Source organism: Aulonocara stuartgranti (assembly GCF_965226115.1).
Source record: "Aulonocara stuartgranti genome assembly, chromosome: 17".
Classification (NCBI taxonomy): domain Eukaryota; kingdom Metazoa; phylum Chordata; class Actinopteri; order Cichliformes; family Cichlidae; genus Aulonocara; species Aulonocara stuartgranti.
In genome coordinates, this window is record NC_138953.1 from 12959663 (window position 1) to 12973139 (window position 13477).

Consider the following 13477-nt stretch of genomic DNA (forward strand, 5'->3'; position numbering starts at 1 on the left):
GAAACTACAAATAAACTAAACAGGCTTGGCAGACAGAGCACACAGTACAGAACAAGGGAGATCACAACACAGACCACGAAAAACACAGGGTTTAAATACACAGAAGGAGCAATCAGGGAATGGGAGACAGGAGAGAAATAAAGCTAGGACAAATCAGGGCTAACGAGACAAGGGAAGCAAAACCCGACACATTAACATAGGACACAGACTACCAAAATAAAACAGGACGACAGGCACAGACGTACAGACTTGATACTAAACAGAGGGATGAACCATGGGACAGGAGAAACAGCACAGAGTAGTAACACGGATACTGGTAAGGCACATTGACTGAAACTAGAAAAACAAAAATAACCTCAAAAGAACTAAAACCATGAATAACAATGATTTAAAATTATAATTAAACACAAAGCACTGGGTCAGCAACCCAGGGCCCCCAATATTGCAGCCCATTCTGTTTTAGGCACAGGTGTCGAATCCAGGCCTCCAGGGCCGGTGTCCTGCCGGTTTTAGATGTGTCCTTGATCCAAGAAAGCTGATTTAAATGGCTAAATTACCTCCTCAACGGCTGTGTCCCAATTCAGGGTCTGCACGCTTGAAGTACGCGCACTACGCGTACTACGTACGGTGCGTACTATAAGTACGAGAAGTGCGGAAGTGAGAGGCTTGTGAAATGGGACGGTCTAGTCTTTGTCGCGCTGTTCAGGTTGCCTAGCAACCACGATACTAACCACGAGAAACGTTTCATACAGCTTTGTTTGACATAAATGAAGGAGAAAAAAATGGTTTTTTTGGTCATTAATTTTTGTCATGACATCACTTTGATTAGTTGAGTATCTGAGGCTGAGACCACGGGACTGTAAAACATGATTGTTGGGCTTTATTTCTGTGCTGAACAGTCATTTAAGATTCGTTAGTAAATAACAATTAGCTAATGTTGTTCATGAGACTAAAATCATCTCAATGTGGTAATGTAAATATAATATGGCCAATATTATAGTATTGTCAGATTATTATGAGATATATCTATCTATCCATATCTCTCTCTCTCTCTCTCTCTCTATATATATATATATATATATATATATAAAACACCCAGCACGCCCCTGCGGGCGGTTTATCCTTCAAGCTCGGGTCCTCTACCAGAGGCCTGGGAGCTTGAGGGTCCTGCGCAGTATCTTAGCTGTTCCCAGGACTGCGCTCTTCTGGACAGAGATCTCCGATGTTATTCCCGGGATCTGCTGGAGCCACTCGCCTAGCTTGGGAGTCACCGCACCTAGTGCTCCGATTACCACGGGGACCACCGTTACCTTCACCCTCCACATCCTCTCGAGCTCTTCTCTGAGCCCTTGGTATTTCTCCAGCTTCTCGTGTTCCTTCTTCCTGATATTGCTGTCATTCGGAACCGCTACATCGATCACTACGGCCGTCTTCTTCTGTTTGTCTACCACCACTATGTCCGGTTGGTTAGCCACCACCATTTTGTCCGTCTGTATCTGGAAGTCCCACAGGATCTTAGCTCGGTCATTCTCCACCACCCTTGGGGGCATCTCCCATTTTGACCTCGGGACTTCCAGGTTATACTCGGCACAGATGTTCCTGTACACTATGCCGGCCACTTGGTTATGGCGTTCCATGTATGCCTTGCCTGCTAGCATCTTGCACCCTGCTGTTATGTGCTGGATTGTCTCTGGGGCATCTTTACACAGCCTGCACCTGGGGTCTTGCCTGGTGTGATAGACCCCAGCCTCTATGGATCTTGTGCTCAGAGCTTGTTCTTATGCTGCCATGATTAGTGCCTCTGTGCTGTCTTTCAGTCCAGCTTTGTCCAGCCACTGGTAGGATTTCTGGATATCAGCCACCTCCTCTATCTGCCGGTGGTACATACCATGCAGGGGCCTGTCCTTCCATGATGGTTCCTCGTCTCCCTCCTCTTTCTTGGGTTTCTGCTGCCTGAGGTATTCACTGAGCACTCGGTCAGTTGGGGCCATCTTCCCAATGTATTCTTGGATGTTCCTTGTCTCATCCTGGACTGTGGTGCTGACACTCACCAGTCCCCGGCCCCCTTCCTTCCGCTTAGCGTACAGCCTCAGGGTGCTGGACTTGGGGTGAAACCCTCCATGCATGGTAAGGAGCTTTCTTGTCTTGATGTCAGTGGCTTCTATCTCCTCCTTTGGCCAGCCTATTACCCCAGCAGGGTACCTGATCACGGGCAGGGCGTACGTGTTGATGGCCCGGATCTTGTTCTTACCATTCAGCTGACTCCTCAGGACTTGCCTGACCCTCTGCAGGTACTTGGTGGTTGCAGCTTTTCTAGCGGCCTCTTCATGGTTCCCATTCGCCTGTGGGATCCCCAGGTACTTGTAACTGTCCTCTATGTCTGCAATGTTGCCTTCTGGTAGTTCAATCCCCTCAGTTCTGACTACCTTCCCTCTCTTTGTTACCATCCGGCTACACTTCTCCAGTCCGAACGACATTCCAATGTCATTGCTGTATAGCCTGGTAGTGTGGATCAGTGAATCGATGTCTCGTTCACTCTTGGCATACAGCTTGATGTCATCCATGTACAGGAGGTGGCTGACAACTGCTCCGTTCCTTAGTCGGTATCCGTAGCCAGCCTTGTTAATGATCTCACTGAGGGGGTTCAGGCCTATGCAGAACAGCAGTGGGGACAGAGCATCTCCTTGGTAGATCCCGCACTTGATGGTGACTTGTGCTATGGGCTTGGAGTTGGCCTCTAGTGTTGTACGCCACATCCCCATTGAGTTCCTGATGAAGGCTCTTAGGGTCCCATTGATCTTGTACAATTCTAGGCATTCCAGTATCCAGCTGTGGGGCATTGAGTCATAGGCCTTCTTGTAATCAATCCAGGCAGTGCACAGGTTGGTCAGTCTGGTCTTGCAGTCTCGGCTGATTGTTCTGTCTACCAGTAGCTGGTGTTTTGCGCCTCTGGTATTCTTGCCAATTCCTTTCTGTGTCCCGCTCATGTATTGACCCATGTGCCTGTTCATCTTAGCCGATATGATGCCTGACAGGAGTTTCCATGTAGTACTGAGGCAGGTTATTGGTCGGTAGTTGGAGGGGACCGGTCCCTTCTTGGGGTCCTTGGGGATCAGGACCGTCCGGCCTTCAGTTAGCCATTCCGGGTGTCTCTCGTTAACTAGCAGCTGGTTCATTTGTGCTGCCAGACGCTCGTGGAGTGCAGTCAGCTTCTTCAGCCAGTAGGCTTGAACCATGTCGGGCCCTGGTGCTGTCCAACTCTTCATACTGGAGACCCTTTCTTGGATATCTGCCACTGTGATGGTTACTGGACCCTGTTCAGGGAGGTCGCTGTGGTCTGCCCTCAGATCCTCTAGCCACTGAGCATTGCCGTTATGGGTTGCATCCTTCTCCCATATGCTCTTCCAGTATTGCTCCGTCTCCAGCCTTGGTGGTGCTGTTCTCTTATTGTTCCCTTGCCACTGAGAGTACACCTTTGCTGGTTCTGTGGAGAACAGCTGGTTTATTCTCCTGCCTTCTATCTCTCTGGTGTACCTCCTCAAGCGGCTGGCCAAGGCTGTGAGTCTTTGCTTGGCAGTTTCCAAGGCCTCAGATATGGACAGCTTGCTGTATTTCTTAGGCACCTTATTTGTCGCACCTTTCTGCAACTCCGTTAGTTGGCTAACCTCCCTCCGTGCTACTTTGATCTTGCCCTCTAGCCTCCTTCTCCATGGAGGGTACTGCCCCTTGTGGCTGTTCAACTTGTAGCCAAGCATCTCACTGATCACTGCTGCCGTATTGTAGATCAGCTTGTTAGTGTCGGTAATCGTGGTTGTAGGTATTGCCCGTAGTGCTGCATTAACATCATCTAGCAGACCTTCTGAGGGTACTTCACGTAATCTTGGTAACCGGCTACGGGGGATCCAGGTTTCAAGCTTGGCCATGATCCTATTTTTCAGGTCAGTTCCTCTCGCACTCAACGATCCTTCTCCTATCGCACTTGGGGCTATGTACCCAATCTCGGGTGGGGATGATGATATCGCCCCCCTGACCTGGCGTCCTGACTCCTCCTTGCCGTAGCATTTGTGTTGTACCTCGTCAATCTCTAGCTGTGAGAGCAGTCCTTTCTTTCGAATGTTGGAACACTGAGCTACTAGTTGTTTCGCCGTCATTGTGGATGTTGGGTATCGAAGAATCCATAGGTCCCTCATCCTATTCATGTAGCCCCTTCCGCCGGGGTTTACTTGCGTAGTAGCATTCCAACAACACCCTGTTTTCGTCTCTTGCCCACCGATGCCTTCTTGTTCCAGTAGCCCACTTTTCGTCAGGGTGCCCTGGTTCCTCAACACCTGACGCGGACCTTGTTGATCCGGGCGACGTCCGAGCCGGCATGCCTTCATATTTATCTGTCTCGCTCATGTCTGCGGTAGGCTTGCTTAGCATATATATATATATATATATATATATATATATATATATACATATATGCTTTAAAACCAAGTTAACGCTGAAAGTACAAACATCGCTAATGTCACACAACTTTGCCGACATGTGGCCAACAGTAATGTTTTAATGTTCGTCATTATTAAACATTCGCACATAAATAAGTGACGTCATATTCAGTACTTACTTTTGACACTTCACTCTTCGGCCGCTCCCTTCTGCCGTGTTTTGCGGCAAAATTATCCATACCCACCGCCGCGCTATGAATTGTGGGATATATGGGACCACGAAGCGTGCACCGGACCACGCTTGATATTTGGGGAAATCGACGGCGCATTTGGAGTATGCATTTGAAGTACACTTCGAATTGGGACAGCCGTCGTCGCGTGGCGGTGACGTAATCGCACTTAAAATGCGTATTTCAAGCGTGCAGACCCTGAATTGGGACGCAGACCCTGAATTGGGACACAGCCAAAATGTGTTAAAGTTCTCCAGAAGCCTGTTAATGAACTAATCATTTGATTCAGGTGTGTTGACCCTGGGTGAGATCTAAAACCTGCACAACACCAGCCCTCGAGGCCTGGAGTTTGACACCCCTGGTTTTAGGCATCTCAAGGCCCAGTAAGCAGCAGAAGTATCCTGCAGGTGGCAGTGGATCTGCAGAGGACAGCAGATTACCTGGATACCCAACTGGGTCACCTGCTTGAGGGTGTCTGATGTATCTGATGTCCAAATGTGAAAAAAAAAATTGTTTCTTTAATAATCACTTAAACAAAATGATTTATTTAATCTCTTTAATATATGAATGTTTTATCTGATGTTTACATTTTATGTTCAAAGGATTCAAGGATTCAAAGTGTGTATTGTCATGTGTACAAAGAAAAGCATTTCTCTGTACAATGAATTTTTTTCCACACACAGATGCTGGTTAATATATACAAATAGAACTAGAACAGATAAATACAAATAGTATGAATAAATAAATGGAGACAACAAAATTGAAGTAGACAGATGTGTGTGCAAAAGAGCTGTGAGCTTAATATGCTGGTTTGATAAGTAAGATGACCTGATGTGCAAAAAATTATTATTACTGTTAAAATAGGTCAGCTGTTCAAGAGTCTGATAGCAGTGGGGAAGAAGGAGTTGATGAGTCGAGATGTTCTGGATTTCTCCTTCTAAACCTTCGTCGTGAGGGGAGAAGTGTGAACAGTCTGTGTTGGGGGTGTGTGTGGGCTTTGAAGATGGAGGCAGCCTCTAGACTCTGCGATGGTAGATGCTCTGCAGAGAGGGTAGCGGGGTCCTGGTGCTCTCCAGAGTGCAGCTGTAGAACCTGCTGAGGATCTTGGCCGACATACCAAATTTCTTCAGCCTCCTCAGGAAATACAGCCTGGCCAGTGTCCAGGTGAGGACCTTGGTGACGTAGACGCCTAAAGTTGCTTTTTGTCAGGTCACGTCTGTTTCTATTTTTTCTCTTTTTATTGTTTTTTGTTTTCACAATGAGAGGTGGAATAAAAATAACTAGCCTTAGTCAGTTAATTAAAAAAAAAGATCTGATGCAGAAATCCTGAAACTTAAGTCTGAATAAACATGTATTCACCACAAGAGGAAGCCAGAGTCACATACTACTGCTTTTGAGGGGGGCTCTTTTGTTTTGTGTTTTTTCTCCATGTTCATTACTGCAGAAACCTGATTAGAGTCTGTGTGTATGATGTAAAGACTGATAAAAACAAACATTTATTCAAAGAGGTAGACTATCCAGAGATTGTTTCAGAAAACACAAAAACTCTACCTCTCCTAACATCCATCTCTGAAGTGTTGTTTTCCTGCACTGGCATTTCTGTTAACAGCAGAATAATCTTTGTGTCCTGTCAGCATGCTCCAGTATCAAAAGGCAGTGCACTATAAAAAAATATTCAACAAAAAAATTCCTTGTAATTTTCTACAATGACATTTTCTGTTTTTCATGTAAGTTCATGGACTTTTCTGTACATGGTAAAATGGAAAATTCTGTAGATTTACAGTATGTCCTTCTTTACTATTTACAGACATTTCCTTTAACTATAAAATGGAAAATTCTATTTACATTACAGGCACTTTCTTTCACTGCAACTCAATAAATATCCTTGTATTCTCTTCAACTCAAAAACTTGACTAAAATATAATGACAGCATGTCATTGACAGCATGTCATTATATTTCATCTAACACATGAACAAAATATATGGGCAGAAATCTGTGCCATCGGAAACTGAATTTGAATAAGTTCAATTCGAATTTGAATTGCTCGGATTGAATCTGAATTGTAACTTGAATAAATGCTTTTACAAACTGAATATGAATTACCCCAATTTGAAATTAAATTTATTGGTTTGAAAATGATCATCACTAAATTGAATTGAATTTTATATTTTGAAAATGAATTCATTTGCTTTGAAACGGTATTTTATCATTTAAAATTTAGCTCTCGAATAATTTCAGATTCACTTCTCACCATTCAGTTTAAGTTCTACAATTCAGTTTTTTTGGGACTTAAATCCGGTTCCGGTTCAAGAGTAGTCGAGCGCAGATTAATAGAACTACATTTTACTAGCGGACCGAAAGTGTTACTGACGGGAATCTACAGCGTCTTGAGCTGAATTAAGACTTCAGAAGTCATTCGTCATGTCGAATGACCAGTGGATAAACTCTCAGGTTGGTAATAAATGTATTACATAAGAACAAGCGTCATGTTAACAAATGATAGCCGTACAGTAACTTTTATCCTTATTGCAGCTGTTAGCTGAAAATGCTAATTTAGCGTAGTTTGCTCTGGATTTAGCTTTGACATGAATTAGACTAACTATTCACTTTAGCTAAAGTTAAGTTAGCTAAAGAGTTGGGATGCTGTATACAGGGGCGGAGCGTGGGGGTGGCTTACTGGGCTTAAGCCCGGGTTGTTTTGTCAGAAGCCCGGGGTCTTTTGGAGTGTAATTTTTTCATAGTTAGATGCCTGGCTGACAACTGTATAAAACAAAAAGTACACACAATATTCGAAGCACATAGTGCACACTGTGGGAATTTACGACTGTGCGTGAATCCCCCCTGATATTGGTATGATCCGAGCTCAGGCACTAAGCGACTGAGCGAGGGGGCGGGGCAGCTGCTACCTGTTAGTGCGCTGTTGGAGAAACAGAGCCAGCCATACTAAGGAGAGCTTAAGTTTGACCAGGTACCAAAGCAAATCATTCGTACCGTATAAATAATGTAAATATGACGGTGCATCACGAAAGATTGATATGAAACTGATCACTTGACCAATATTACGTTACTTGCTCTTCAAGTGAATCAACAAATGGCGAAATGAAAAGCCGAACAAATGCTATTTTTTAGAGTCTTAGCTTACGTGTATTTATTTCATATTTTCAGTTCTTACCCTCCCCGACTAAATCGGTTTCAGTTATGTACTGAAATATAAGAATGGACATTAGAGGGTTCTTTCAAAGAAAAAACTCAGGTAAATGTTATTTTATATATTGTGCTTTGTATGTTGTTCAGTATATTTCTATGCAAAACAAGAGGGATTTCAGTACACAGCAGGATATTCACATTTGTAACCAGATATTTACATACACTTTAGGGAGAAAACATAAAACATTTTTACTGTACAACATCAATTTAGAGTAAACTTTTGTTTTAGATAAATATTGAAATATCTTTTGAATTAGTTAAATGTCAGAATAAAGAGAGAGAGAGATCTGTCTATTTATTATCACTTTCATCAAATTTAGGAGTACATATACACTAAGTTTGTTAATTAATAAGAAAACTCCAGACGATTCCATTCTGAGCTGAAGAAGCTTCTGATAGGTTAGTAGAGTCCATGTGAGTAAACTGGTGGCACAGCTGTGGATGCATATAAGGCAAAACACAGAGCCTTCTTCTTTGAAATGGGAAAATCAAGAGATGTCAACCAAAACACCAGGAAAAGAACTGTGGAGCTCCATAAGTGTGGCTCAGTTTGAATACAATTTGGTGCCATTTGCAATTAAGAAATACAGATAGTTTCTCTCTTTACTCTTAAAGTTAACAAATATGTTTTTTATATTTATCAATCTAAAAAAATAAACATTTAGTCTGATTTGATGTTACAATTAAAAAAGTGTTTGTTTTGATCTGAAGAGTTTGTAAATATCTGGTTTCAACTGTATATTTTATGATTGTCAGCACAAAGAGAGAGAGAGAGGAACAGAGAGAGAGAGCAGAATGAGGACAGAACAGATGAACAAGAGCAGGTGAGACAGACATGTTAGTCAAATGGTCGTTTGCCAAAAGTATCACCGTATCATAGGTACTCATGTATCTCGTACCTAGTGTTTCTTTTTAGGTTTGCTATTTTTCAAATTCTATATTTATTAAGTTCTGCAGGCTTGTTTGCACAACAAGGCCAAAATAATTATATAAACTTTTCTCAATCTAAATATTGTACTTAGGTAGATTTAAAAAAATAAGTGTAGTGCAGGTCTATGATGATTTTTAGTGCTACTATCATCTAGTTCTGATTCTGGTTCTGTCTTGGTTAAGTCCTCAGTAGTCCTGATTTTGAACTGTTGTAGTCCTGTTTTAATTCTGGATCAGTTCTGCGTCTGGTTGAATTGGGGTTTAGTCCCTGTGTCTTGATACAGCCCCGACTTCGTTCTGTCTTGCTGCTTAATTAAAAAACTAGTTTAAGGTGTCCTGCATGTGTGATATATATATTTCCCTATATGAAGTCATTCTTTTTTGAACAAAACTCAAAACAGAGCCTATTAATCTTTCAGTCATTTCTAACCCCCCCCCCCCCCCCCCCCCAAAAAAAAAATCCCACATGCATACTACCCTTTAGGGCTAAGCCCCGGGTGTTTCAAATGTCTGGCTCCGCCTCTGGCTGTATAAGACATAAATAAAGCTAAAATACAAAGGTTTGGATACCGTTTTGCATGTTTCCCTACTGTAGGGGTCTCTACAAGCATACAGAGGGGGTACTCTCAGAGGGTACAAGATGACAACTCTGGAATTCTACTAGAAACAGTCGATCATATTTGTTTGTCAAAGCTGAATCTAGGGCAAACTATGCTAAATTAGCGTTTTTAGCTAACAGCTACAATAAGGATAAAAGTTACTGTACGGCTATCATTTGTTAACATGACACTTCTTCTTATACATGTAATACATTTATTACCAACCTGAGAGTTTATCCACTGGTCATTCGACATGACGAATGACTTCTGAAGTCTTAATTCAGCTCAAGACGCTGTAGATTACCTTCAGTAACACTTTCGGTCCGCTAGTAAAACATAGTTCTATTAATCTGCGCTCGACTACTCTTGAACCGGAACCGGATGCAAGTCCCAAAAACTGAATTGTAGGACTGAAACTGAATGGTGAGAAGTGAATCTGAAATTATTCGAGAGCTAACTTTTAAACGATAAAATACAGTTTCAAAGCAAATGAATTCATTTTCAAAATATAAAATTCAATTCAATTTAGTGATGATCATTTTCAAACCAATAAATTTAATTTCAAATTGGGGTAATTCATATTCAGTTTGTAAAAGCATTTATTCAAGTTACAATTCAGATTCAATCCGAGCAATTCAAATTCGAATTGAACTTATTCAAATTCAGTTTCTGATTGCACAGATTTCTGCCCGTAAAAATAACTCACAATCTTTAAAATTTGAGCATTTTTATTTTCCTTCAAATCAGTTTGGTCCTCTTGTGAATTTGTTTGTATACATCCAAGTGGCTCCAAAGTGTTTTCTTTAAACAGAACACCTGACAAACGCAAACAAGACATTTAACAACCTGCAGAGTACCTTTAAGCTAGAATCACTGCCCCCTCTGCAGGTGGGGGAGGGATATACAGTGGGGCAAAAAAGTATTTAGTCAGCCACCGATTGTGCAAGTTCCCCCACCTAAAATGATGACAGAGGTCAGTAATTTGCACCAGAGGTACACTTCAACTGTGAGAGACAGAATGTGAAAAAAAAATCCATGAATCCACATGGTAGGATTTGTAAAGAATTTATTCGTAAATCAGGGTGGAAAATAAGTATTTGGTCAATAACAAAAATACAACTCGATACTTTGTAACATAACCTTTGTTGGCAATAACAGAGGTCAAACGTTTACTATAGGTCTTTACCAGGTTTGCACACACAGTAGCTGGTATTTTGGCCCATTCCTCCATGCAGATCTTCTCGAGAGCAGTGATGTTTTGGGGCTGTCGCCGAGCAACACGGACTTTCAACTCCCGCCACAGATTTTCTATGGGGTTGAGGTCTGGAGACTGGCTAGGCCACTCCAGGACTTTCAAATGCTTCTTACGGAGCCACTCCTTTGTTGCCCGGGCGGTGTGTTTTGGATCATTGTCATGTTGGAAGACCCAGCCTCGTTTCATCTTCAAAGTTCTCACTGATGGAAGGAGGTTTTGGCTCAAAATCTCACGATACATGGCCCCATTCATTCTGTCCTTAACACGGATCAGTCGTCCTGTCCCCTTGGCAGAAAAACAGCCCCATAGCATGATGTTTCCACCCCCATGCTTCACAGTAAGTATGGTGTTCTTGGGATGCAACTCAGTATTCTTCTTCCTCCAAACACGACGAGTTGAGTTTATACCAAGAAGTTCTACTTTGGTTTCATCTGACCACATGACATTCTCCCAATCCTCTGCTGTATCATCCATGTGCTCTCTGGCAAACTTCAGACGGGCCTGGACATGCACTGGCTTCAGCAGCGGAACACGTCTGGCACTGCGGGATTTGATTCCCTGCCGTTGTAGTGTGTTACTGATGGTGACCTTTGTTACTTTGGTCCCAGCTCTCTGCAGGTCATTCACCAGGTCCCCCCGTGTGGTTCTGGGATCTTTGCTCACCGTTCTCATGATCATTTTGACCCCACGGGATGAGATCTTGCATGGAGCCCCAGATCGAGGGAGATTATCAGTGGTCTTGTATGTCTTCCATTTTCTGATGATTGCTCCCACAGTTGATTTTTTCACACCAAGCTGCTTGCCTATTGTAGATTCACTCTTCCCAGTCTGGTGCAGGTCTACAATACTTTTCCTGGTGTCCTTCGAAAGCTCTTTGGTCTTGGCCATGGCGGAGTTTGGAGTCTGACTGTTTGAGGCTGTGGACAGGTGTCTTTTATACAGATGATGAGTTCAAACAGGTGCCATTCATACAGGTAACGAGTGGGGGACAGAAAAGCTTCTTACAGAAGACGTTACAGGTCTGTGAGAGCCAGAGATTTTCCTTGTTTGAGGTGACCAAATACTTATTTTCCACCCTAATTTACGAATAAATTCTTTACAAATCCTACCATGTGAATTCATGGATTTTTTTTTTCACATTCTGTCTCTCACAGTTGAAGTGTACCTCTGGTGCAAATTACTGACCTCTGTCATCATTTTAAGTGGGGGAACTTGCACAATCAGTGGCTGGTTAAATACTTTTTTGCCCCACTGTAGCAGAAGTGGAGGATGAACTCAACTTGGGTGTCTATTGTCTTATGTAGTTTGGGAGTCCATTGAATGCTGGTGTGGGTGTACTTTTCCTCTGCGGTGGGGTCGTGTGGGCTGCCCCAGGCTCTGTGGGGCTTCGAGGTGCTGCTGCACCTGTGGCCCCAGGTCCGTATGATCCCTGTCCCCCTGCCATTGGTGGATTCCAGGGAACGGGGGTACCTACAAGGGTCAGTGGGAGAGCTGGCTCATTCTTTAAATGAACTGCTCAGCATTACATAAATAACATTTTGAACAAATGTTAGAAAGACAGAGTTACAGGGAAAATGTCTGCAAATGTTAACTGAACATTTTTTGTTACAACGTAGACATAATGATAAAGGTACTGGGGTGAAACGAAACTTTTAATAATAATAAGATACACAGTTTATTTGTGTATTGATAACAAACTATATTATCCAGCTATAAATGAATAATCTTAATTTTGTGCCTTTGTCATACAGTCTTAAAATCCCTGCAAGGCTCAAAGTGGCTGAGATATAACTCTACACATTTACTCCCTCTGGGTGGATCTATAAACATAGACACTGATTTCTATTTCGGTCTCCTCCTTTATCTGCAGCCGACTCTGCTCAAACACTGTAAAACTGCTGCAGTCTGTACTGCAACATCTATGTGAATGTCTTCCTAGTGTTACAGAAACGTTTTTACCTGATTGGAAGTTCTGACAGGTTAGCCACACCAAAGTGACAGGGTTGGTTCCTCAGGTTTGCTACATAACCCCAGTTTTCTGAGTCCACTGAGTCAATTCCAAATTAAAATGCCTAAATTTGATACTGGTAGCTTGTTCTTTTCATGATATTCTTCTAGCATGACAAAAGAGAGAGTGGGTGGCTTTAAGATACTGAACCCCAAGTTGCTCTCCGATCCTTTCGTCGGGTGTGAATTTTAGATAGATAAAGTGCTTGTGTGAATGAGGCTCTATGTAATAGACAGTTCATTTAGCATATGGATATGTACACAGGATTAAAAAGCTGATTTTCATTGGAGACAGTCGTGTAGTTCCTTTGGTATTTTGAACTGTATGTTCTGTGCCTTTCCCTGACCCAGTATTTGATGGTGTTACACTTCTCTCTTCAATATGTTGCACTTGTCAGCAACAGGGGGGCCATGTTGGAAGAGTGCCTGACCTTTCATAAATCTCATCATTGTTATTTTGACTTATTTACGAGAGTGAGATGAAAGCAGACCAGCTTTACACCACCAGCAGGAGGCAAAGGCAGGGGAAGGAGTGTGTGTATGTGAGGGGTGTTTAACTTACTACCTTTGTCCTTCAGCCTGCACATTTAGGGCACACTAATATCCCAGAAGCACAGTTAAACAGTTCTTAACTCTCAGACAGTATGGCTTAAATGATCAGGTTCTCCTGAGGCACATATTACAACACAAATTGAGGCTAGTGTCACCTAAGCCAGCCTACTAGACCACAGCAGGAAAAACCCCATTGTAGAATATAAAAAGACATAATGATGATGTTCCACAGCAATGTCTGATGTCAGCCAAGGACTTTCAGCTAC

The 13477-nt window shown here is 42.7% G+C and overlaps 1 protein-coding gene and 1 long non-coding RNA gene across 2 annotated transcripts in view; both read left to right on the forward strand.

Annotated features, from left to right (window-relative positions):
• The first annotated feature begins 207 nt into the window (after window positions 1-207).
• mylk4b (myosin light chain kinase family, member 4b) overlaps window positions 208-13477 on the forward strand; it is a 56551-nt gene continuing 43281 nt past the window's right edge. Inside the window, exon 1 of the mRNA XM_082509653.1 lies at window positions 208-316. The gene's annotated coding sequence lies outside the window, so the exon portion shown is untranslated. The remainder of the gene's footprint in view (window positions 317-13477) is intronic.
• On the forward strand, window positions 7333-9210 carry LOC309693037. The gene is made up of 3 exons (XR_014272562.1): window positions 7333-7629; window positions 7827-7914; window positions 8625-9210. It is a non-coding gene; the product is annotated as an uncharacterized lncRNA (long non-coding RNA).